Source organism: Rhea pennata, chromosome 1 (assembly GCF_028389875.1).
Source record: "Rhea pennata isolate bPtePen1 chromosome 1, bPtePen1.pri, whole genome shotgun sequence".
NCBI lineage: Eukaryota > Metazoa > Chordata > Aves > Rheiformes > Rheidae > Rhea > Rhea pennata.
In genome coordinates this window covers 14674484-14700485 of record NC_084663.1, presented here as the reverse complement: position 1 = coordinate 14700485, position 26002 = coordinate 14674484, and the positions used below count along the sequence as shown (strand labels likewise).

The following is a 26002-nucleotide window of genomic DNA, read 5'->3' as shown; positions in this document are numbered from 1 at the left end:
GGAAAAGATGAAGATATGCCACCCAAGCAACACAAATGCCAGCTGTAGAAACTAAAACAAGGGATGCACTAATATAACTACTTACAATCTCAAGACAGAGGGGTGGGAAGAATGATCCTCTTAAAAAAATGGCACAGAAACACTTTTAGACTGTTTGCCGTTTGTCCAGGTTACACTATGAAGCAGAGATATTAGCAGACAGGGAGGAAAGGAGGCGGGGGTGTGGAAAGCAGAGAGATTAGGCCTATAATGAGCCATTTTAGTACCACAAAGCAAATATATACAGGATGAAGGAACAGAATGGATTTCCCTAAGCTTCACAAAACTCAATACGCAGTCCCAATAACACGCAAACCCGTTCTTAAAACCTCGAGTCCAAGGAAAGGTATATTGTCACATAATAGCTTCTTCTGGCTCTTTTTCCAAGCACAATGCACAAATCTGGCATAACTGCCAAAAAATTCTCCTCAGCTCCTCTAGTTACAGTAACCCGCCATATTCACAAGATATAGCGACACCCTGCCATTTTTTAACCAAACCCTACAAAATGAGAAAGAAAAATCAAGGCAACTTAAACAGAATTTAAATACATTTCAGTGGGAAAGGAGTCATTCTCTAAAAGACGATATCAAAATGTTCCCCATCACATTTCAGTCCCTTTTTGACACCCCCTTCCCCAAAGCACCCACAGCAGAATACCTTAGTAATAACCGAGGACTCACCTGTAATGGTCACAGGCCAGGCAGCAGGACCCCTCAGCTGAGCCCCTTTTCTACCCCAACCAAAACAATGCAACAGCCCCACTGCGAATACCCCTACCCTAGGCGGGACTCAACCCTCAGCAGACTCTGCCAGAAGAAAGAAAACGGAAAGAGGAGACCCCCCTCCCCCCAAAACGAGCTCGATGCACAAAACCCTACAGGGACCAGCTAAGAAGCGCCTTTGCCTTGGGACCTACGTACAAACCCCGCTGCCGCCGCTGCTCCCGTGTCTCCCTCCTTCCAGCCTCCTACGCTCCCTTCTATGTCACTGCCTCTCTCTGGGAAAATGGCGTCCACTCTCCCCTCCCTCCCCCTGCACGGGGCTCCCCGCCCCGCCTGGCAGGGGCAGGGTTACCAAGGCGAAGCCAAACAGCCGCCATTTTGCTTGTGGGCTGGAGCGCAGTCTGCACCCGCCAAGCCCCCAGTGTCCATTTTACAAAAGCTCTTCGCTTGTTAGAGTAAACGCCTTGGGTCCCGAGACCCTGGGCTGCAGCAGTGGCTGGGCAGGGGGGACGGCGTGGAGGTGTGCGGGGGAGTGGGGCGGGTGCTGCCTGGGCTGCTGCTGGGGGCGACCCGCAGCTCTCGAGGCGCGGGCTGCGCGGGAGGGGCGGGGGCTCCGTCCCCTGTGCTCTCGTGGGAGTCCGAGCGCGAGCGGGAGGATGTCTGACTCAGAACTGCATCCTCTGGGGCAGCTGCGCTGCACGTCTGTCCTCTCCTCCCGCTCCCCCCCCCCCGCCTTTGCCCGGCTTCCTCCTCACGTCCATCCTTTCTCTCAACCCGAGGAGTAAATTTTCGCGACAAAAAGCATACGGACAGCCGGACAGACTCCCTGGATCCCACATTCGGAGGAACTAATTTCAGGGGCGGGGAAGGAGGGGGCGAACGAAAAAGGGGAGGGAGCGAGAGGTTTGACTGATCCTGTTCAGGGCGACATGGAGGGGCTGAGTGAATCTCTTCTGTCAATAGACGCTTCAGGCTGAAAATCTTCCCCGGAGCGTATAAGGCTCATAGCAGGCAAGTGGGAAACAGGGAAAGAGTTTTTTGTTTTTTTTTTTTTTTTTTCCCCTTAAAGCGAGTGCTGGCGTGAAACAACGCTCGCTGAAGGCGTTTCGTTTCTCCAGGGAACGAGAGGAGCAGTGAATGACTCTAGTTTCCCCTCTAGGGAATGGCACCTAGCAGGTACGGACTGCTTTTATCTGGACCACTGAGAGCTGGCAAAGCGAGAGGCTCATTCCGCCTTTCGGGACAGACGCAGCCTCTCCTGTTTGCAGGGAGCTGCCGTGCCTTACCCCGTATCCCCTCCCCGCTCCGGCTCTGCCCGCACACCGCCCTGCATTCCCTGCCCGGCTTCAGCCCCTCCAGCGATACGGCTGATTGAGGGAGGGGAGGCGGCGGCTGGGGTTTCATTCGACGCCCACCAGGGGCTGAGCGAGCCTCCTTCAGTGCGCAAACTCGGGGCACCAGATAAAAGCTGGGCTGGCAGCTCTTACCCTGCCTCGATGGAGCCGCCACAATCGGGTGACTGGAGAAGCAGTTAGCAGCAGCGCCATAGACTAGCCTCCCCCCACACCTTGGGCAGAGAGAGTTTGGGGCTCTAAACAGCTACTGCTGCGGCAGGAGGGAGCCGAGGTGAAGGGATCTGCTAGCTGGTTGGACGCAGAGGAGGCGGCTGTAATGGGGCATTGAGTCTGAGGGAGGAGGGGGGTGATTAAACGTCTTGTGATCATGGCGGAGTCTATGGGTATTTTTTCCTGTCTAACTCTTCTATGCGTGTGTCTCTGTTTCTCTCTTTCTCTCTCTCCTTAGGGCGCTTGGCTGGGGCTGCTCGCTCGGGTTCTGCCTGTTGTTGCGCGAAATGGCGGCTGGCGTCTTGGTGGGTTTGGTTGTCGGTTTTTTGTGTAGGGTTTTTTTCCCTTCCCCTCCTATTCCCCTCCCCCCACTTCTGCTTTGGCCGCGTCTCCGCAGCGAACCGCGGCGGGGACTGAGTCAGGAGGGGGGAGGGAGCTTTGCGGAAGCCAATAGGCGGGCTGGCTGGGCTGCCCCGGCGCGCTCTGATTGGCTGGCGCTGACATCATCCTGCAGCAGGGGCAGCCGCAGCTGGGCAGGGTTGGGGAGCTGTAGGGGGAGGCTGGTGCAAAGGGAGAAAACGGGCGCCATGATCCCCGCGCGAGGGAGGACTTCACGGGCAGGGCATCCCTGAAGACCTCGTGAAAAGGAAAGCGGGAGAGGGCCGTGGCTTCCCCTTCCCAAATAATGCTGGGGCTGTGAGGAGAGGAGCGAGGGAAGAGCGAGAGAGGAGCAACTTTGCGCCTGCATTTGTAACTGCGTCAGTGCAAGATGGCGCAGGGTCTCCCTGGAGAGGGAAGGGAGTTGCACGTCCGCCGGAGGTCATGTGACCGCGTTGCATTCTTGCGGGGTTTGGCTGCAGCCCAAGCTGGCTGAGGCGGCGGCTGCCGCCCGGGAGAGTCCGTGCTTCCCCCCCCCCCCCCCCCTCCCCCCGCCGCACAATACGGTCGTTGCCGCGTTGATTCCCTCTTCCCTCCCCCCGTTAACCTTATGCACGAGGGTGTAGCTGTTGCTGAGGAAGGTTCTCGCTTCTCTCCTTTCTCTCCACCCATCTCCAGGGTGTAGCTGCTCTTGGGGAAGCTTTCCATTCCGCCCCCTCTCTGCGCAAGGCTTTACCCACGGCAAGGGAAAGTCTCCGGCGGGCGCCTGCCTGCTCCGCTCGGGCGTGGAGGCGGTGCTGCGCGGCCTCCGCGGCTGCCGCCTTTACTAACGCAGATCCCGCTTCGGTCTTCTCTCTCGGCTTCCCCCTTCTCATGTATAAGAGCACTTTCTTACGCGCAGGCTGGCTTCCTCGGGCTAATTTACTGGAAGATTCAGTTTAAATGATCTCCATTAAAACAGCTGAGGCCAATGTACAGACTGTATGCAGAGTTGTTCTTCTGAGTGGGATGTTGTATTTTAAATGTTACTTTGCTGGGGGGTACACGGGAGAAGAAAGTGGAAAAGTGAAAGCTGTTGATGGCTTTATGTGAGCAGCATTTCTGTATGAAGAAGTGGATCAGTATTCTTTTATGTGTGTATTATTGCCACCCATTTTAGGAGTTGAGCAGCTTTTTTTTTTTTTTTTTTTTTTTTTTTTTTTTTTTTTTGGTAGGGTAATGTGGCATGTAGTGCTGAGCTAGGCCGCAGATGGCCTGTCTCTTTAACGTAGGTGTTCACGTATATGCCTAATGAAAAATAATTCTGGTATACAAATACTTTGGAGAGGTCCCTTGTACAATCTTTTCTGAGGTTCGCAGGAAAATGAACTTGTCACTCAAGTATGGGTGAGTGGGAAATTGGACAGATGTATTTTCCAGGTCTGCCTGTGTTCTGATAAGTGGGAATGAAGAATGCAAGCTTTTTAATCCTATCACTATTTTGTTCTTACAGTATGCAATGTGTTAATGTTCGGATTGTTTTTTATTTCTGTCTCTGAGGCAATTCAGCACCTGCTTCCATGCCTTAACTCTGGTGTGGTAGAGTGTAACTTTATCCGTTGCAGCTAACCCAACAAACAATTTAAAACTGCGGATGTTTTCAACTTAGTAGTTTGTTCAGCTTAGTCTTTCATAAACTTTGTTCTTACCAGATAGGTGTGAATGTCTTATTCAGTGTTAGTGTAATAGTAGACAAAGCTTGAATTTTTGAATGTATTGTGTGAGAACTACTGGAATGAAAGTTACTGGCTATATGACTAATATAGTAGACTCCTGTATAATGGACGCTACTTAATGTGTTACGTAAGAAAAATGATGAGGTGGAGTCCAGTTACATAAGAGCTGACTGGAGACTTGAGAGCTACTGTAAGTAGTCCATATTAGATATAGCCTATAGGGGATGTGTGTGTTGCAGTGGGGGAGGGGGTAGAGGAACAGGATTGGAAACGCCTAGTAGCAGCACATGTTTCCTTTGTAGGCTATATAAAGGAGGCAGTAATTGAGCATGATGTGCTATGAAGCTTTTGCAAGTTTCAAGTCTTATTTAAGTCTAATTTTTATGTATGTTATGCTTCCTAAAAGTAAAACCCTGAGTGTCAGGTGATGGCTGTCAGCTGAGCATTGCGTCAACCAATTTTGTTCTGCACAGGCTACTCTGAAGAGCAGGATTCTTGAGTTTTAGAGGTTGTGTTGAATTTAACACCATTTTCAGTAGACAAAGCTCTACTAGCGTTATGGGGAGGCTATCAGACAAAATGCTTCAGTGACTCTGCTGATCCTGCCTCTATAGGCATAAAATGACATCAAGTAAACGCTCCTTTTGTAATAAAAGGTTGCGGAAGAGCTTTCCATGTGCGATGATCCTTTGTAGTACTGACTGACCTGAGACCTGCAGTTGTATTTCCTTGTAAGTGTATTAAATGAAGAACATCAATGTGAACTGAAAATCAGGAAATACACTTCACTTTTTTAGTGCTTATGCTTGTATTCTGTAAATGTGACATGAGAAATGGTTGCTTACCTCATTGCAAGGAAGAGATTTGAATATTTGTTAGTGTTTCATACAGAATACTCAAAAATAAAGTTTAACTATGGCACTATAGAGCTTTAAATACTTCAACCAAAAAGAGGATTTTTTTTTTTATCGTGTTGACACTAGATTTTTGGTGTGGGAACCATGATGTAAATGAACTGTTTTAACTTCTCTATATAAGTGGTAGCTTATTAAAGCAGTACTTAAACAGGTGAGTCTGTGCTTCTATGAAGCTATAGAAACAAATGCAAGTTGTAAAGAGGCCATAGTATTCTTTTGGTTACAAGACTTACTTTATTAGCTATCCTTAGAGAAGCAGAATTGGCTGATTTCAAGAAAGCAGTAGCTCCAGCAGTGTTGCAGTCTCAAAATAGCCTGACCTGTGGTGCATTCTGAGTTCTCTTAGAGCAGGAGGATGATTTGAAAGTAAATGCATCTACTATTGTGACAGAAACTTCAGTGGAGAACTTGCCCAATAGCCAGTCTGATGAAAGACATAACTTTTCTCTAGAAGATAATTGGGCTAAAGGGAGCTGCAGGAGACAGACTGGGTAAAACCAGGCATATAGCTTGCATTTATGGTAGCCTACCAGAGCAAGAAACAATTTCTGCAGAATTAGAGTTCTTCTAGAGTTCTTCTAACAACTGCATTGTGATTGACTTCCCCCCCCCCCCCGGCAGTTAGACTTGTTCCAAGTCACAATGTTAGCTTGTCTGTGCATGTATATGTGGCCTGTCTTTGGTAGTCTTGTTGTTTAAACAGCACTGTTTACCTTTAGCCTTACAAAAGGTCTGACAAGAGTTCAAGGGTACACAGGGGAGAAAGTAGTGCAATACTAAGTGTAATAGATCTGAGCATGCATTAATGCCATAGCCGAAACATTTGAAGTGTGCTAATGCTCAAAGATGATCCTGCCTCTCTTCCCAGCTGTTCATTCTTGCTCCTGCACCACCCTTTTTTTGATGGCACAAGTGTTCATGTGGGAAGTAGAGTTGGATAACAGATCTGTCATAAAGCTAATTATAAAGGATATAGTGTGGTGTCTGTTTCTTATGGCTGTGTCCACTGCAGGCCTTTACAGACGATTCTGCTTGAACAGGAATAGGAAGAAGCAGCTGCAGGGAGAGTGGAGTTATGTTGGCTTAAACTGTTAGTAGAATTAAGACTTTTTTGTTTGTTGGTTTTTGTACAGTAAAAATATTTTGAGGGAATTTTGGAGGCAGCTCCTAAAGGCTGGCTACTATAGCTGGAATCGCTACAATCCGTGCTAAAGGAATCAGATATGCAAAGTCTTGAATGTTTTTTGAGCGTATAATGTAGTGCTCGATTGACCTGCAGTTGTAGATGACAGAAACTTGTTAGCTACCACTCAGAAATAGTTGTCTACAAAACTAACTAGACTAGAGTTGGGAAGGAATAGAATTCCAGTTAAGTCTTCACTGAATTTCAGACTTAATGAGCTTATTTCATTTGGGACAGAGTAAAACTTTGAGTAAGCATGCTAGTTTCAGAAATAGCCAGGAATCCAGTAGCTGGGATGTTCAGTGAAGAATTAACTGTATGAATTCTGATATCATCTTGTTCAAACCTGTGATCTCTGTGGATCAGTGATCACTAGTTAAATGAATACGCATTCCTTGCATATTGTAGAGCAGGTCCAGTGACTGTCAACAGATTCACCTTGATATGGGAGGATGGTGGTCAAGGCTTAAGCCTGCAGCAGGACAGAGCAGGAACTTTCTTTGCATGCCACTTCAGGGCTTGTGTTGTGGTAGTGGAGTGTGTGTGTGGGGGTGTTTCTTATGTTGGGACTGTAGCAGAGCTTTAAAGGATTTTTCCACAAGCCAGCAAGTGCCCTCCTAAACTGTCAAATTTTTAACTAAAAGGAGCAAGTTGCAAGCTGTTATGTGGCCAGCTAATCCAGGATTAGGGGGAATTTGGACCAGGTCTGTCTGACTGGTAAACTTTGAATAGTGAAATGCAGCAGTAGCTTTTGTTTCCTTGTAGCATGGTCTACATTGAAGTAGAGCACCTTTGACCATGATCTAGTGTTTTGGAAGGCATTACTTAACCTCTGTAAAGTTAATTACTTTCATAGCAAGTGAGGTGTTGTCCTAACATGGATATAAAATACCACTAACTAGCCCTAAATGCTGTGAATAACTTTTTTTTTTTTTTTTTTTTTTTTTTTTTTTTTTTTTGCAACCTAAGAAAATAACTAGCAAATGAAGACCAGTTTTTCAGTCAATGTGGAGATGCAAGCAGTGCAAATACCCTCAGGAGCTCAAAGTTGAAGATATTCCACTGTCTGTAGGAGGAAAATGGGGAAAGCACTGTTTTCAGAGACTTGCTGGGAGTTGGCATGTGCTAGAGTTGGGAAGCTGCTGAACTGCAGGCTGCAGCATCCTAGAATTACACCGTGAAGGTGATCATCCTGTCACGTGGAAAGCAAGTATCTGCATTTTTTTTTGTGAACTTCTAAAACTAATCAGTTGCACAAGTTCAGAAGCTAGGTGTTTGACGAAAGGGGTTCCTTATCTCCACTGAAACTTCTTAACATGACTTCTGTAAGGGATTTTTTTTTTTTAATTTATGTGTGTATGTGTATATTCTTAACATGTAAGGAACTATCACAGTGTGAACAAATTGATTTCCTGCACTCCTGAGGTCAAGTAAGGAAGCCCTGGCAGCTTCTTAGTGATACGCAGTAATGCATTAGCTGTTACGCAAAAGGAGGAATGTAGCCTGTGTGTGGTACTTCCTGCTTTTTTCAGAGGGTTAGTTTCTAAAGATTGCTGTAGTCTGCTCAGTGTGGCCTAATAGGACTCGGGTTTCAAAAGTACAGAAAACTGATGGCAAAACAGTGCACTTTGAACAGATACCATTCTAACACTAAGTGCTACCAGCTATAGTAGTGCATTAGCTTCTTGCAGACTTCAATAAATTGACAACTAATGTAGCTTAGCTTTGAGTTCATCATTCTTAGTATTTGATCTACCAAAACTAGTGTCTGTACTTCTGTTCAGTTTGACTCTAACAGCTGCCTGATCTGATTTTAGTACAGTAGCTATAGAGCAAAGGAATATAAGCTGAAAAGCTGTCTGAAAATAAGCTTTGTTTAGGCTTTTCCACCCCCCCCCAACTTATTGTCTATGTTCCTTGTCAGATTAGATCACTGTCTCCTGATTCCCCAAAATTCAGAAGTATAAAACAAGCTGGAGGTGCAGAGCTGTACTGCTTTACTAGTGCTGCCCAAGCAACAACCTTAAGAGGCTGTAAGTGAGACTATGGCTAATCCATGAGATTGAGATAATCATTTAGTCTCTAGCACAGCAATCTTTAACCACCTTCATTTTCTAGTAAGTGCTAAACTACAGAATAGTTCTGCTGCTGCTTTGGGGGCCCCAGTGTCTGTACTACTGTTGGTCTACATCTCTGCTCTCCTGTTGATTTCAGGTTCTTGTTTCTGAAAACATCTAGCTAAATGCACTATAGTCCTTCCAGTTAGAACACTTCATAAGACACTGCTCATACCTTGTTATAGCAGTTATCCTGATTTAGGAGACCACTCTGTTCAGAAAATGAAAGTATTGCTTTTATTGGTGTGGTGCCACACTTTGAATTAATCTCCAAAGCTGCACTTTGCCATTCCAGCATTCATATGCTGAAGCAAGCTTGTAAGCTTATAAAGGCATGCTGGGCAGTTGTCAGATCCTATTTTTAAACTGTTTCTGAGAAACACTTCTGTCTCCTATCTTTGCACAAGCATAGGAAAGGCTATACTTCATGTGGCTGGGACTAGACACTGTGGCTCCTGATGACAGTTTTTGAACTTGGAGTCTCTCCTCTTTAATAGAGATAGCAAATTTAAATCTGGACTAACCTCTGTTGGAGAGGGAAAATAACTATAACTGGAAAATAGTGGCAGTGGGCTGTTGAGTCACTGGCTATAACAACCTATAATTAAGGCTACAGATTTGAAGTTTGACAAACCATCTTAAACTTCAGTGGAACAAGTGATAGGATATTAATCATCCAAATTCCTCTTACATTTAACAGACTACAAGAAGAATTAAGAGGCAGAACCTTTATGTAATGGTACGCTCATTCTGGTGAGTCTTAAGAGGGCTTGCTTCTTAATCTACTACTGAGTTTCAGTAACTCAATTAATGCAGTTGTATGATACATGTAGCAATTCCAAATTTGCATTAGCACTTGAAAAAGTTGCATAAAATGCAACTAGGTTCTGTATGCAGTAGGTTCTGTAAATGTTTTAGTATTTGAGTTTTCCTTTTTGTACCAGACGATCTGCTTCAGGCTTATTCTGAAATATAAATACTAAATATAGGTATAGGTATAATATAGGTTGTAATAGTGAGATAATTCTAAAATTGAAGGACCACTTCAGAGAATGGTATGGTATTCAGGCAAAAATAAGGGTTAACTGAAGCATTTTGACTTGATTTTCTTTGTCTTTTGAAACCAGGAGGAATATTTTAAGTTGAGCTAAGTAGTACTGTGAACAGGAAGAAAAAGATGTAGGGCTCTAAGACTTGTACAGTGGAAAAATAAATGCATTGAGTTCTTCATGCCTTCTGCTCTTTGATCAAGAGACTTGTTAAACAGGAGAAGAGTTGCTGGCATAGACCTAACTGGGAGGGAATGGGTATCTCAAAGTACAGTATCATTAGAATTGTACTCTGAAAGATATAGTAAGGGTGTACTGTTTCTAAGAGTTGATTATGCAGGGTTAGAACAAGCAAGCCTCTCCTTCACTATTTCCCTCAGATTGCACACTATGAGTATTCTTGGTCTTGGAAGTACAGGTGTTAACTACCTTGGTCTTGTTTTCTATTTCAGTAGTATCATATGTTAATAAACTTATTCTCATTTAAATAAACAAAGTAGTTAGCCTGTTCTCTTTGGTATCAGTTATCTAAATTTTGCCTTGTAGGGCAAATGTTAGTTTTTAAGGAAAACTCAGCACTAGACCTGTTTTAACCTTGCTTTCTTAACTGCAGGATGAGATGATCTGCTTGGGGGGTATTTTTCCTGCAGCTGCACTTTGTTTTATGCTTAAGTTGGTTTGAATGTCCAAATTAAGTTTAACATGTCATTTAAATTCAGTAATTCTGTGATGCTGCAACATTGGTAAAGAGAAAATAGTTCTAGAATACAACAAAACAAAACAAAAAACCCACATTTGTGTTGCCTGGCTAGAGTTCTTTTCCATTCAGTTTAATGGCTCTGCCTTACCTAGCCTACTGTGAATTACAAGCCTGTGTCTCAGATTTCTGATATTTTTCTGATAGATCTAGTGGCTTGTTTAACAGGAAGTGTGTGTCTTGCTCTGGGTGCCTCTGCTTTCTGCTAGAATAGTGTTGAGCAACAATTAAGTGGTGATTGCAGTCATTACAAGTAAACTCTACATCCTGTTTGGAATAGGATGTACATATTAACACATGTAAAACATCTGTTGTATCCTCCTAGAAATAGCATGTTGCAAACTTGGATACTTCAGCCTCACAGATGTTCAGAAGCCATTCTGTATTTAAAAGTCGAAGCCATTAAGGGATGGCTGAAGTCACACAGTTTAAAGTAGACTTTTTTTTGGGGGGGGGGGGTTTACAATGGAAAAATGAGTATTTTTTGGAGTTGATACTCTGTGGCTGATCAGTCCTTTCACTGACACTCCCAAATACATAAATAGAATGTCACAGAACCAAAAGTCAGAGCTGAACTTGATACCCAAAAGGGTAATTCTAGTAGGCCTTTTTTCTTTCTGCTCTGTTCTGGGAATTCTGGTTGGTTCTGAGTTCTGGGTATGCCCAGTAGGCCTTAGAATGAAGAGGAACTTTTTTTTTATTGCTTAGGAGCACTTTTAAGATAGTTCTTCAAAGGTTAAATCTTGCTCTAGTCATACAAGGAAAGTATTTCCCAATTAAAGGAGAATTGTGGCCTTTTTAACTGTTGTGGGGGAGAAAAGTTAAGGATGAAACACTCACGTGAACAAACTTTCATAGCATATACCTGACAGCGTTTAGCCTGTCTAAAATAGCTTTATGTTCTTCAGTGTGTGAAAGATGAAACAATCAATCAAATTTCTAAATATAGATATGTGAATGACAGTGCTTACGAATAATTATAAGGTGCCAAATGGAGGATGGTCTAAGATTTCAGAGGTAAATGCAGCCCCCCAGGGGGAGGGAGAAAGGGTAAGTGGGTTGAAATGGAGAGCATAATTTCTAATGTTAACTGGAAAAGACTTATCAGAAAAGTATTCCTGATCAACAGTGATGGATTTTAAAGCTCTTTCACTTTGTTTATGAGGACATCATTATTAGAGGTTCTGCCTTCTAACAGCAAGATGGAGTATAAGAAAGACATTTACAACCAAGAGAGCTGAATTTCAGTCAAATAAGCAGGCCTAACCTGTAGCCCTTTAACAGTATATGGCTTTTAAGTGACTGAAAGCTATCTTCAGAGTGGATTAGAAGCAGTGAGAGATTGTACTCTACTAATTCCAGAACTCTGAAAGACCAAGTTAGAGGTAATCTTCTGCATATGAATAACATCCTTATTTCAAATAGTTGCACCACATTTGTGCATCACAGGTTGTAGTTGGTGTGCAACAGGAAAGCCTGTGTCATTTCCCGCCACCTCCTACCCACCCCTCACCCCATTTGTTTTATGGAGCTTGTGGAGGGAAACACAGATTAGTCTTGCATTTCACTATAACTTCCTTCCTGCTGAGAACCCATCTCTGAAGTCTTATGAATTTCTAACACTTAATCTGCCACGTGGAATACTTGGTTTCCTGCCCATCTGTGAAATTTGAGTAGGCCTTGAAGTCTCTGGGAGTAGAGAGGGTAAGTGGGAGCCATTTCTCTGTGGGTTTAGAATGTCATTCCACGACTGTCTCTTCCCCAGCTTTGTAGGCTGGTATGGCTAGATGGGCTATGGTTATACCACAGTGGGCTAGTTTATAGCATAAAGACCTACTTGGGCTTTTTTTATTAACTCCAGGACTTTCCCCAAACTTAAAACTGTTTGAGACCTATGTTGTCATCTGTGTTATTTTTTAAATGTCAAAGGAAAGTGATTGGGCTGGAGGCTAGGTCATAAGAGTTCCAGTTTTATGCCAGAATTCCCACCTGCCTACCAGACTTCTCCAAAACCAGCTCACAGGTTTCCTATGCAGTAAATGGACAGTGTTAAGCACGTAAAGGAGCCATGGAAACAAACTGAATGGGGAATAGGGAAGATGGTCAGAAATGAACAGCATAGAAGAAGGATGCTTATCTCTAATTAGGCATTGCCTTTACTTTGAATCCCTTGCTGGAACTAAATGTTCATTCTCCACTTTTCTTTCTGTAGCTTTTTAAAATAGCTGCTGGCTTAGTGGTTAGAGCTTTTGCCTTGCAAGGAAAATGGATTGATGAAGCTTGTAAGCACACCTTAGAACTTGTAAATGCTATGTTTCACTTAAGTTTCAACAAATTGTGACTGGTAAATCTTGATTCTGCTATACAGGAATATTGACTTCAGTTTACGAATACAGCAGTTAAACAGAACTTAGCACAGTCTAAATTCATGCCATCATGCAAAATCTGTCCAGTGGTGTCTGACTGTACAGGTATTCATGACCTTTGCTCACATAACCTGAAGTTAATACAAATAGTTACTCTCCAGTGCATTATACCCAGCTTAAGGATGTTTTGTTTCCTCTCCCTTCTAATGTGAAGAATAGACTCTTGCTAAATCCACTGGCCTTTTAACCATGGGACAAGAGTTGTCTGAAAGGGAAAAGTTGGTTCTTGTGTTGACAAGTCAGAATGCTCCTGTAGCTTTTGTTGCTTAGCTGACTTCAGAGATACAAATATATTTAAAACATATATATATATATATATATATATATATATTTTAAAGGCTGTTATGATCTCTGTCTCATGATGATACAAAAGGGGGGGGGGGAAGAGAACTGGGCAAAAAGCAAGGATCCTGTGACTGTTTGACTAGAGTATTTCAGACTTCTTGGAGTGCACGTGTGGCTTAAATGTTACAGCAATAATCTCTCAGTTAATTTTGGGGTTTAGGGAGCAGGAAAAGTGCTTGTTTTCTGTCTCCCTTCCCTTCTTCCCATTCTCCCCCCCCCCCCCCCAAACACAGAGCACCATAGATGAAGGTGGTAGGGAGGTGAGGCTCAGAGTAGCAACTCTGAGTTGTTTTATCTGTTTGTATATAAAAATGATGTCAGTACATTCCTGACTTTCTGTTGGAGGGATAGTACATCTACTGCAATTATATTGTAGCACTCCATAATATTTTGACTTCCTTTTTAAACAACATAAAGATATAAAGCCTCTCAAACGAGAATGCAGCTTATCTGTTAATCGCATGTGGATAGCCCCCAAAACATGGCTATTAATGCTCATAACTAGACATGCCTGTCACAGCATCAAAGTTTCCATGACAGCAACTGGAAGAGTAATTCTAATTTGAGAAATCAGTGAAACTCAATACTCTAGTGCTTCTTAGTGATTACCATCTAAACATATTCATGTTTATAATGAATGTCTTCACATCAGCTGTTACTTCTTAACCATAATTGTATATTATTTTTATGTGTAGGTTTTGGTACAAAGCTCTTATAAAGTAAAGGAATATGGAAGCTTGGTAACAGTATGTGTTTTGCTTGGGGTATGCTGAACTGTTTCAACTGGGGGGGGTGGGGGCAGGTCTCAAGCTTTGAATTACTAGTTTGAGCCATAGAGGCATGAAGAGATCTATAGCAGTCTTCTAGGTTTTCCCCTAAGGGAAACACTTCTTTTTCTTTCTTTCTTTTTTGGTATAGTCCTACTTACAGATATCAAATTGTATAATACCACATTTTTATCATTGCATGGGTTTATTAAGTTGTACACAGGTGTAAATTTGTGAGGAAAAATGTCTGATTGTGTATCTTCTGACAAATCAAACTGCAGCAACTCACCTAAAAGTATGAAGCTTCTTAGCTTTGTAGGATGTTTACAAAACAAGCCTGGAACCACTCAAGCAAGCTGCAGATAAATACTAGCTTTGGCATGCAGAAGTGTCCTCATGTGTGGAGCAAAGATAGAAACATTAGGCTTGCAATAGCATACTCCTCTAGGAGCTATAAAGAAATGTCATCAGTGGATATACCTTTTTTCCTTCCTGTCTTCTGTGTGTTCCACTATGTATTTTCCACTTATTCATGCTCCGTTTTTTTTGGAGATGTTCCAACACCCTTGCATAGTTGTTAGTAGATGTACTTGCAGCTTTTTTTTTTTTTTTTTTTTTTTTTAAAAAAAAACTTTTCATTTGAAGTTAGGACTGGGAGGAGGTGGGATGAACAGATCTCAGATGCTTGTTATCCTTTTTGTTGAAATAAAAAGTTTGTATTGGTATTAGCTGCTCTGGGAAACTAGCCATGTAGGAAAGAGTAGATTGAGAACACCAGTTTCAAAACCTTGAACCCCACAGGGGGAAAATTGGAGTGTCTGTTTACAGAAAGACTTGCAAACTCTTGCATCACTACTTAGGCACAGACAGTAAGGATCTTAAACTAATCCCCTGATGGCTGAATCATGCTAACTTAATGTTAAAAAGACAGCATCGTAGTAAGAGTTTAGCAATTACATTTGTCCTCAGCTATTTTTTTAAAATTGCAAACAACTGTCATATTTTGCTGTTAATTTGATTTTTTACCAGTAATTCTACAGGCTTGATATATATATATTTAGTTTTGCAACTCTCTCTAAGAAAGTAGTCTAATTTCTCTTTACAGTCATTTAATATGAAATTAGTAATATACTAACTACCATATGAATACTTAGTTTGACAGTGCTGGTTACTACCAGTATCAAAAAGTAGGAAAAACTTTAATAAACGGTATATTTAAAAAAAAGCAGTGAATCACGTAAAAGATGGGTTTAAGTCTACATATATGTACAGTAGGGTCTACTACTGTATGCGTGTCCTTTGTGGGTATTGAACAGAAGCAGGGCTGGTAGCACCACCTATTGTTCTTACTATATTTCTAGTTTCTCTAAATCATAGGGTTAAAGTTCTGTATGTGCTCTGTGTGTATGTGAGATATATATATATGCGCGTGCACACACACACACACACACATATATATATATATATATATATATATATACACATACACACACGCAATTTAATATAGTTGAATTGGGAGGAATTATGCTCCTGTTCTTTCTTCATGCTTTAGAATAAAGGCTCTTGCTACTTACTTGAAAACTTGCCAAAACTTGTCCAAGCTGTGATGCTCCTTTTGGGAAAAGGAGTGCAAGTTATGGGTGGGATTTCTTTAAGAAGCTTAGATTTCCAAATAAGCCTTTTGCAATTTCTGATGCTGGTCAGATTATACATACTTCATACCTGAGATAAATCTGAGTTACTTAATCATGTATAAGGTAGCTTGTACATCCATACCTTTTGAAGGCTGAAAATACACTGTAAACTAGATCTAAAGGAGTTTTTTTTTGTTTTGTTTTTTTTTTTTTTTTTTGTCTAAAAGATACTGGATTGCTCTAAGCTGGGTGTAAGAGTGTGTGTTAGCTGTTAGAATTGCTTCTAATTAACCGAACATCTGAGCAGAAAAGAAAAAAAAATGTGATTCAAAGCATCTGTTGATCAGAAGATCAATAAAATAAAAAAGTGGTAAATTGGCATATGTAGGCTAGGGAAATGGAGTAAAGTGTACCAAGGGTGAAGGAGTGTATTAAGAAACTCCTAAGAGGCATTAAGGACTTCAGGAATGAAGGTAGCTCTGGGAATGAATCAAAGGAGGGGGTTAGGAACTGGTGACAGGAGGATGTCGAGCAGAGAAATATGAGGGTCTAATCCAAGAGAGTATAAGGAGAAGGAAGACCTAAAGTGAGAAGGGGCAGTTGTAGCAAATAGGAGGTGAAGTGACAGAAAGGAACCTTATGTGGGGAGTTGCTGAAAACTTAGTGGTTCTCAACCACTCACACCTGCCATCAAGAAGCCTAAGTAGATGACTGCTGGACTTGGAAGCGTGGAACTAACGAAGGCAACCTCTTGAAAGCTGATGGAGTTACAAGGTTGAGCTAGTGGTTGCAGGAGATGTTGTCAGGGCTACTTGGAAGAAACTAATGATAACTAGCAAATCATTCTAATCTACAAAGTAAAAACTGGTGTGAGTGATACTAAATTGATGTTAACTGAGGAGTTCAACTTTAGTGCTGGAATACTACCAGCTTTCTTAACCAGAATTACGAAGTGGTATATTAGGGCCTGCTGCAGATATGAGAGAGGCAGTAGTGGCTTAAGGTATTCTTACCCCCTGCTGTTGTTCACCACCACTATGGGTTATTGTCGTAGTACCAAACCATAGCCCTCACTTGGGCTAATTGGGGGGGGGGGGGGGATGCTCTGAACAGAGGGTTGATTCCACCCCAGGACTTTATTTCTGAGCTGGAACCCAGTGTGGATCCACAAATCATCAGAATAGAGGGAGAGGTGTTCTGTGATAGGACAGATTACTTGCAGGCCAATATTGCTGCTGAAACTTTTTTTTAAACTTTTAAATCAATGAAAAACTTTTCTGGTACTTAGGAAGCCTGAGGCAGGGGCAAAATCTAAATAAAGGTATTGCTAAGTGTTATTCTGAGATCCTTTTTTAGCTTCTTGTTAGTTGTAGTTTTATTAGTTTGCCACAAGTTAACAATACTGCTTTTGCCGCAAATGAAGAAGAGTTCTTCCTTGTCATATTACTGGTAAAAAATTAGGGCAACAGTATGTGGCCTGAAATTACAAACTGTTATAAAACAAGAGAACTTAGTTGCATGGGCTGTCTGTTCTGACATTTCTCCACTTCCTGCTGTTGGACTTCATAATGTCATAAAACAAATGAGTAGAACCTGATTTTCCACAATTGTATTTCTAGTCATCAAACTTTTTTCACTTTCACTTCATGCATTAAAACATGTAATTAAAACAATGAGCTTAATGACAGCTTTCAAGTCTTACTTTCATAGACTTGGTTCGTTCTTTCCTCCTTCCTCCCTGCCCCCACCTTGCCTTTCCATGGCAGCTCCAGCCCTTAATAAAATTACTAGTATTGCTAGCAGTGAGAGTGATGTTCACAACTTGGTTTGAAGTCTTTGAATACAGGCTTCAATCTTCTCTAACAAAAATTAAGAGTAGAATGAGAGGAAGCAGAATAGAACTTTTTTTTCCATTTCTCTCTCTCTCTCTCTCTCTTTTTTTTTTTTTTTTTTTTTTTTTTTTTGCTTGTGATGTTAACAGAACTCTTCAGGTATTATTATTTAGGCTAGGACATGACTAGTAGTAGTACCTTGCTCCAGTGTAGTCTTCTATCCAGCTGGGATAACTGCTGTAAGCTTTAACTGAGATATATTGCTTTACTTTGTAAAGAGAGGCTAAAATATAAACATATTGATAACACAGTTTTCAACAAAAAAGATAAAAACCCAGTGAATCCAGTCAGAGGGCAATTTCTCTGCTTTTTCTGGTATAGCTGATTTCTGAGGCTCTGCAACATAAAACTTTCTTATTTTCACCCTTGAACTAACTTAAGTGAAGGTACAGGATAAAGTAGAAGAATACACAGTGGAATTTAACCAGGGTGGTAGACTCAGTCACCCAAAGTTGAAGTGGCCCTGGCATTTTCAATGCAGGCAAAAACCACTTTTTCATGTGGTTAATATTGTGTTTTTTACACTGGAAAAAGCTATAACTTGTTGAATCATAGAAACGTTACTTGCTGTTAGCTTTTGGAATTTCCTTGCAACTTTCCCGTACCAAGTTACAGGAGCTGGATTTATATAGTGTATGTACTCAGATGAGAACTTGCTTAGGGTGAAGTCAGATGTTAAACAGTTATGCATAGAATGCAGTAATTTCTGACTCAGTGTGTTGATTGTCAAAATATAGCATGATGAGGTAGGAACTGCTGTGTCTAATATTGCTGAATAGTTATCCCTCAATTCATAACTTGGCTAATGGAATATACCATACTGATCTCAATTAGCATGGGAAAAGGGGGAAAGTTTTGAAGGTTTTCTAATCACTTGAAACCTGTTAGTGTGCAAAAATAAGTTTTAATAAGTTGGAAGAGTTGTGGGGTTTTTCCGGTTGCCCAACCTTAAATTCTGTTACTTCTGATTTCCTACAGAAAGAAAACCTTCTTGCAGCAAGAAAAAAAAATAGATTCAAAAGCACTTACTGAAAAAACTTAAAAGGGTATTTACCAAGCCCTGGAAAAGATAATGAAGCTTCAAATCACCAGCCAATTTCATGAGGAATTAAAATACTTAATATTATAACAGAATCTATAGTGGTGAGTTGATGGAAAATATTTCAAAGCACTTAACCCGGTTTTGTACATGTATTTTTTTATTTAGAGTGGAACCATTCCTAACAATTCATTATAGTACAGCATTTTTAATGTTATACTTAAGGTTGTATTTTTACTATGAGCACAAATTGTAAAGGAGAACTTGTATTAAAAATACTTCAGTAATTGCTGATGATAAACCAGGTCTTAAAACTGCAAGAGCTGGACAAACAGGAAAGAGGGGGAGGGAGAGGTTCATATTCTCAAGCAGATAACTCCAGTAAATGAAATGAAATTAAAAGGAGGATCATAACTGATACTTGTTCTTTTTTGATGATGACCCCAATTAAGTCATTGCACTTCTGAAATGCAATGACATGCTGTCTGATGCCTAGATACATTACCCTGCTGTTTACTGGGAGTTATATTTCTGAGGTCTGAGTCCAAGGCCTGATCCAAAAGCTCTAATGTCATTATTGTGCTATCTCTACAAATACAGCACAGATATTTGTGATGAAAATGTTTCTGTGGTCAAGTGGCAGTTCCTCCTTTTTTCAGTGCATCAAGGCAATTTATTTTAGATAAATGGGAATGCTTTTGAAATAAGAAACCTTGCTTAATCTGTCTGAAAGTGGAATAATATGAAACAATGCGCTACTGCAATATGCACTTCTTAACATGCAGCTTCATAACTGTCTCCTTTTTTTTTTAATTTACCTTGCCATGCCAGATGTCAAATGTGGAGGAAACCATGCTTTCCACATGTCTTAGTCTCTATTATACTTGGTCCTGTCCTTGCACAGTACGTATACTCCTTCCCTACAAGCAGGACTGTTTTGGTGCACACTCGGAGGAAGAATTATTTTTCAGCAGAGTATAAGGGACTCAGAAGGGCTGCCTAGGTATCTAAACCTGATGGTTTTTCTAGATGCTCTGATTGTAAAAAATTAGTTCGTAGGATAATCTGAATGTTTAACTTACAAATCCTTCCCAGTGTATTAGATTAAATTGATTCCAGTGCCTTTGTTTTTTGTTTCGGGGCTCAAATGATCAGAGGATGTGACACTGGCATTTAAAACACTACTAGAGATGCAGCTCCTAGCTCCCATTTTAAATAAGTGACATATCCACCCCTAAATACAGTCAGTGGTGGAATTAAAACAAAGTAAAGGCTTTTATATAAGAAGTTCTGTGTATTGTATTTGAGATAATAATATTTTTAAAGCATTTCTAAATGGAAATTTTCCATGTTGGTGAATGAAAGCCATGTAAACTAACATTAGACAAGCTGTGTGTGTGACTATTTGTTGAAGGAAAAGCATGTTTTCAGAGTGTGGTTTTTGGACTTCCAGACAGATTACACAAGCTCAAGGAGGCCCATCCCACATCCTGTGTAGAAAAGCAGTTCACAGAAATGCCCATTGTTCTTCAAGATTATAAGTCACTATATTTTTTTGTCTAACCTCTTGTTCAAAGTACTATACAGAAAACACTAATGCAAAGGAATGGCAGCTTAAAAGGTGCTTGGTCCTGCCAGATACTAAATACTCTTACTGAAATGGGGGAGGGGAGGAATTCAACACATTAGATTTCCTGATTAGAAAACAAAATAATTTAATCAGTAAACTAGTAAAACGTTGCCCTGTTTTACGTGAGTCAATTGATGATTGTCATACTAAGCCTGATAGTGGTGTGGCCGCATAAGCACAACATAAAAATAACTATCTCCTGTCTTTAAGGGAAGAAAAGTTAGAAGGAATGCAAGTTTGGTAATAACTTGAGCTGTGTGTGTGTGTTTTTTTTTTTTTTTTTTTTTTTCTTTCCTCCTGACACTGCTTCATCTCTGCTTAGTCATTACTGTAAAAAGAGAACGGCATATCTGGGTCTGCTATCCCACCCAAAGAGATAGGGTGGTTAGTGTTTCTAAATCTGCCACTCACACCTACTGGTGAGTTGTGTGCTATTCTGCCTACAAATTAATGGAGCTATTTGTAAAGGAAGGAGTTGTAGGATTGAAGAGGATAAAGACCTGTGGGCCCCCCTCCCCCCATTTTGTGTGTTACCATCTTGGATCACATTTTTAAAAAGCAAGGTGTTATTTTTCACTTCCAGACAGAAAAATATTTTTCGAAGTGAATTTTAAACCTTGGTATTGTTTTTTCTTAATTATTTAGAAAAAAGCAACAACAAAAATATTGTTTGGTGAAGTTCAATACCTACTTAAGAGCAAAACTTTAATCATGGTGGTGCTTATATAGCTAAGCATAAGGCTGCTTTGAGAGTGTTTAAGGCTGTATCCTGGTTTTCAGCAGTTTTTGGAAGGAAATACCTCCCTTTGGTCACTGCCAGTCTCCTGACTGTTCAGCATTCCCAAAACATGTGGCCCATAAAATATGATTATAGAGAAGATATTCAAGTAAACAGAAGTTCCCTCAGGATGAGTTTTGCTTTTTCATCTGTAGCTCCTGTGTGCTCTAGATTGACTGTGCCCTAGCAAGGGATGACTCTCCTCATGTCAACATAAGCTCAGCAAACAGGGCTGTGTTTGGATGGGAGCATGTGCTCTGCTCCTTTTGGAAGGTGCAAGAGCAATTACATGGTCCCTGTGTTTTGGGGAGTGCCTTCCTCTTGGGCTGGCTGGCACAATAGAGTCCCCTTTGCAGTGTTTTTAGAAGGACACACCCAACTGCAAGTTATGGAAAACTAATCCTTTTCTGTCTTTTTTTTTTCAGTGTCTGTGTAGCAGGAAGTGACCAGTCTCATGATGTGGCTATAGCTGCCAAAAATCTGTAGTTAACATGCAGTTCTATCCCTCAGTAAATATACATTATTACTGAAAGTGGCCCAGTGCTGTCATGAAATGGTTCAAGGATAAGTAGCTAGTTGAACCTAAAAACCTTCATGCTCCAGTGAGCAATGAAGTTATATTGGTGGATAATGTATTTCAATAATTGCATAATCCTGTGCAGCCTGTTGTGTTGAAGACACACAACTTATGACTGATTCAGTCTGTAGATTGAACACATGGAAGTTCCTCATTGAGACTAAATTCTTTCATATTGGCCTCTGAGGAGTGTTTACAGTTCTGCTACCTAGCAGTCTGCTTCCAGTTACTGCCTCGGTAATTCAGGCTGTTATCACTGCTCCGTTGGACTACACTGATATATCAGGGCAGACTCAGGTTCTTTTCACTGTGTCTTTCTTCCATGCTTTTTTTTAAAAAGCAAGACTGTGAGGGTTTTGTGTTCTACATCTCCAGCAGATACTAGTCAAATAATGATTCTGTTGGTGGCAATTCTATTAATGCCAGTGATAGGACTGTAGAGGCTAATGGCCTCTTAGCTTTCTAGAGATGCTACTTTCTACTGCAGCATGGAGCTTCACAGGCAGGTTATGATTGTAAGTGTTCCTCCTAAAAACAAAAGGAATTCATAGATTCACATGTGTGTGTTCCAGACTGACCCAACTTAGTCATGTTGCCTATGTGTTAGTGGGTTACCTTGAGGAGGGAGATACAAATATTTCTGCAGGATAGAGATGAGTGCCTTAATATATAGCAGCCTTATACTTACTTTGATTACCTTTCTTCAGAGGTGACTCTGAACAGAAACTGTTAAACTGGTTTTAATTAGTCTTTGTGCAAAACTTTGAACAGCTACAGCACTAAGAATTCTGAAGAAACGTAAGCCAGAAGGTCTGCTATCTGTTTCTGTACCTGTTCTCTTAACCTCACTTCAACGGCTCCAGGAACAGAGTACCCAGCCCAGTTCCTGCTGAAATCGAAAGCAGTGAATTAATTTATTCATAAATTCCCTGCAACAGTTGGAGTTGTTTGTTACAGATTCTAAATCAATAGTAGCTATTATCTTTCTGGGTAGAATGGGGTTGATTTTTGTTTCGATGTGGAAGGCCTTTACAAAAATGTTAAGGGAGGTAAGATTTTGGGCCTGTGCCTCATACCACAAGCAGCTGCAAATACATCAGGAGTTACTGTCACAGATGTAAACAGCTTCAATTTCTAGCAGGTCTGATGCATTTCCTTTTTAAACTGGTAGATGGGGGGTATAACTGGGAAGGAGCAGGCCTTCTAAACTTGATGGCAGTCTGCAAAAAAACCTGCTAGTTATTCTAGGACTATTTAATCCTGCTTGATGTTGAAACTTACTTGAAAGGCCACTGGTCTCTAGGTGTATTTCATTTAGAAACCCATTTAAAAACTGAGGCCTGAGTTGATCTTTCATCATACTTGCTATGGGAAAGAGCAGTATATTCACTATATTTCAACCTTGTGAGAGTTGTAAAAATTGGATAGGACTGTTGGATTGGATTTCTCAAAGTTTAAGGCAATTAATTATATTTTGATATCAGAGCCTATAAATCTGGAGATGCTAAACTATGAGGGGAAGTAATGGCACATTTAATTACTGTGTTTTCCAAACATTCAGTAGAATGTGTGGGTATGATAGCAGGAAACTGAAAATGTCTTATGAAGTGAGATGCAAGCAGGTGCTGCTGTTATTATTCATAAGTTCTATGTAGGATCACTTATTTTATAGGAAATGCCACAGTATAAACAACCATTAGAGTGGAATGACATTTCAAGGCTGTAGTATTTACTTTATATTGTACACATCCTGCACTACAGACCAGTGAAGAAGCAGAGCCATATATCCATGACCTCAGCCCAAAGAATCCTGCAATGTTGTTAGTACTGATTTAAATTAAGATGGAATATGTAGGAAACAGCATAGAAATCTTGGGAGAACTGGAAGTGTACTCAATGAGTGATCTCTGTCAGCTTCTGCGTGCAGCGTTGAAACAACAGCTCTGCTGTGAGCTGCCCCATTTGCCTTACTAGGTCATTAGTTTTGTGATATTGAAACTAACTGAAATCCGCAAACCGGGACACTACTGAATTGAGAAGAATCAATATAATCACTTCGTAATAACAATTTATAAGCCAGACAGATGCCCCTATGGGGGTCTTTGCCAATTTAGTTAAACCTGTTCGGTAGTGTAGTGTGTTATTCAATGATTCAGCAAAGTGGCTTGCATACCCCTGCCAGTATCTGCTTCCTTCCCTCCCGCGGTACACCCGTGTACCAGTGCTAGCATTCAGTTGAACTCAGTGAGCTGATTGAGCAGAAAACTCTTCACTTTTCTTGCAGTGCTAGTCTGATGCCAGGTTAGCTCTGACCAGCTTATTGTGGGGTCAGATGAGCCCCAGGGCTAGTGCAAGGGATGACGAAACAGGAACTTCTCCTTTTAGCAGCAGTTGGTGATGAGGTTGGCTTTGCTGTTTTGTGAAACAGCACCTATAAGTTGTACCCGGTTGTTAACTGTCCAGACAGCTGCGAGCATTGGAGGCAGCCTTTGCCCCCAGCTGAGCCTTACCCTGTGGCGCTGAGCACGGCTGCTTGTGTTGTCAGCTGCCGCAGGCAGCAGCGGGAGGACGTGTGCTGATGTGGGGAGAGGTGCCCACGAGCCCCGGCTGTGGGAGCAGGAGCTGCCTGCTGATGGCACCCATGGCTGTGTGGGGCAGGTGTGTTTGCAAACCCTTTCAGCTAAGAGGAGAGCTTCATTCCACACCTAACCTGGTGGTGGAGCTTTGCTTTCTGGATAATTCTAGAATCAGTATATTGCCTTTTGATAGAAGTGCACTTCAGATGATCCTGTTCACATGTTTACCTTAAAATGAGATGAAATAAAAGTGCCTTTCTCTTGCATAACTATAAAGAAGTCTATACTTAGATTGGACCGCAGCGTTGAGGTAGATGAGGACCTCAGTGCACTTTTCTGGAACGGAGAGAAAAGAAGCCACTTAGTAAAGACAAATCAGGACTGGCCCACCAAGATCCTTGGCAGTGAAGTAGTGTAATTCCATGAAAAAAGTAGGGGAATTAGAAATTCCAGCCTGTCTATCTAGGTTCTCAAACTTGTGTCAAAATACTGAATTCAGATTGTATGCCAGGGTAAGACATTAGAAGGTCACCATCACCTAGGGGGGAAAAAAAAATCTTCATTTTTCTATGTGACGTTTAAAGGCCTTGAACACTATATGCCTGAGGACCTATTTTTACTGCTTTACTGTTATGAGTGGCACTAGAGATTACTAAAACTGGAAGGAGTTAGATGAACCAGGTCCTTTTTCTTGTTTTCCGTTTAGTTCAGTTGTTAGTGCTCCTGGTAACCCTTCATATATATATATGTGTATTCACTTTCAGTGGTTTTTTTTTTTTATGCTTTGTTGTTTCCTGTCTCCTATATTAGTATAATGTCATTCTCGTCGTCCCCCCCCCCCCCCCACGGGGAAAACGTGGTTGCACACTCTTACCGACCCTCTGCAAGAACTCTACCTCTTCCCTACCAAATGACCTGGCTCCGTCTTTCTGGGTGCTACACGGAGGCTCCCCTTTTCCAGTCTGCTCTATGCCTCAGTAAGGAGCACAGCAAGAGGAGCAGGTGGCAGCAGGTCCTTCCCCCATGCTATCTACTTGATCAGCTCTTCACTTAGAGCACCTGGAGCCTGTGTAATGCCTGCTTCCTGCTCTGTAGCCCCATGTGGAGCTGTAGAAGGAAGGAATGGATGGGGAAGATGCCCACCTTTCAAGTGAACAAAACAGCGGAAAGCTGCAACAGGAGCTTCACGTGCATCCCTACTGGCAGGCAGTGCTGAAAGCTGCCAGAAAGTGCTGCGAAAGTCCCGGCTTCCTACTGCTCCTTCTGTGGTCAAGGAGAGCAGCAGGCCCTGCCAAGGGGACTCAGGGCTCTCCATCCCTGTGAGCCTTCTGCCTGTTGCGGGAAGGCTGCGAGGACACGAGCTGTATTCCTGTCGCAGCCCTGCTGCGGAGAGAGAGGAGTGCACCGCCAGGAGGGGAGCGGGCAGCCCCCGGCACGTCCCTGAGGGTATTCTCAGACCTGCTGCTCTTCCATAAAAATACTTGGGTTACGATGGCAGAGGCTGCACTGCGTGAGTAGCTGTTCTCCAGAAAGTTTCCAGTGATAGAAATCTATGTGTTAAAATGAAGGGAGGGAGAAAAATATCCCAATTCATTTCTGAGGTGGATACGCATGGGAGAATTCCCTGAAGTGCCACTGGTGGGCTTTCTGTTAGTGTTTTCTTTTTCTTTCTTTTTTCTTTTTTTTTTTTTAATCACTTAGCTCTGTATAAGCAATGTTTTGTGGCTTCGGTCTGAAACACCGCAAAGCCCATCCCCAGGAAGCGCACAATAGCGTTGACTGCCTGTTGCTGCAGAGGAAGTGGCTTCTGTTATAACCAGCAATCTGCCAGAATTCATAGTTTGGGCAGTTGCCAGGCTAAATTTAACTTAAAGATATTTAACCTTTTTGGCT

General features: G+C 41.8%; 1 protein-coding gene and 1 long non-coding RNA gene across 9 annotated transcripts in view; one reads left to right on the top strand and one right to left on the bottom strand.

The window, feature by feature from the left end:
• The window catches only part of KMT2E (lysine methyltransferase 2E (inactive)), a 69490-nt gene extending 66759 nt beyond the window's left edge, over positions 1 to 2731 (bottom strand). For 4 of the 6 annotated variants that reach the window (XM_062581935.1, XM_062581926.1, XM_062581911.1 and 1 more), the window contains exon 1: positions 723 to 2719. The gene's annotated coding sequence lies outside the window, so the exon portion shown is untranslated. Of the gene's footprint in view, positions 1 to 722 lie in introns of all 6 variants that reach the window. The other 2 variants (XM_062581950.1, XM_062581941.1) reach the window with 2 other exon arrangements.
• Positions 1789 to 26002, top strand: part of LOC134143724 (uncharacterized) — a 31039-nt gene continuing 6825 nt past the window's right edge. For 2 of the 3 annotated variants that reach the window (XR_009959176.1, XR_009959174.1), the window contains exons 1-5: positions 1789 to 2390; positions 2568 to 2634; positions 3386 to 3840; positions 7492 to 7847; positions 24998 to 25619. This is a non-coding gene — a long non-coding RNA (uncharacterized LOC134143724). Of the gene's footprint in view, positions 2391 to 2567; positions 2635 to 3385; positions 3841 to 7491; positions 7848 to 24997; positions 25759 to 26002 lie in introns of all 3 variants that reach the window. The other variant, XR_009959175.1, reaches the window with a different exon arrangement.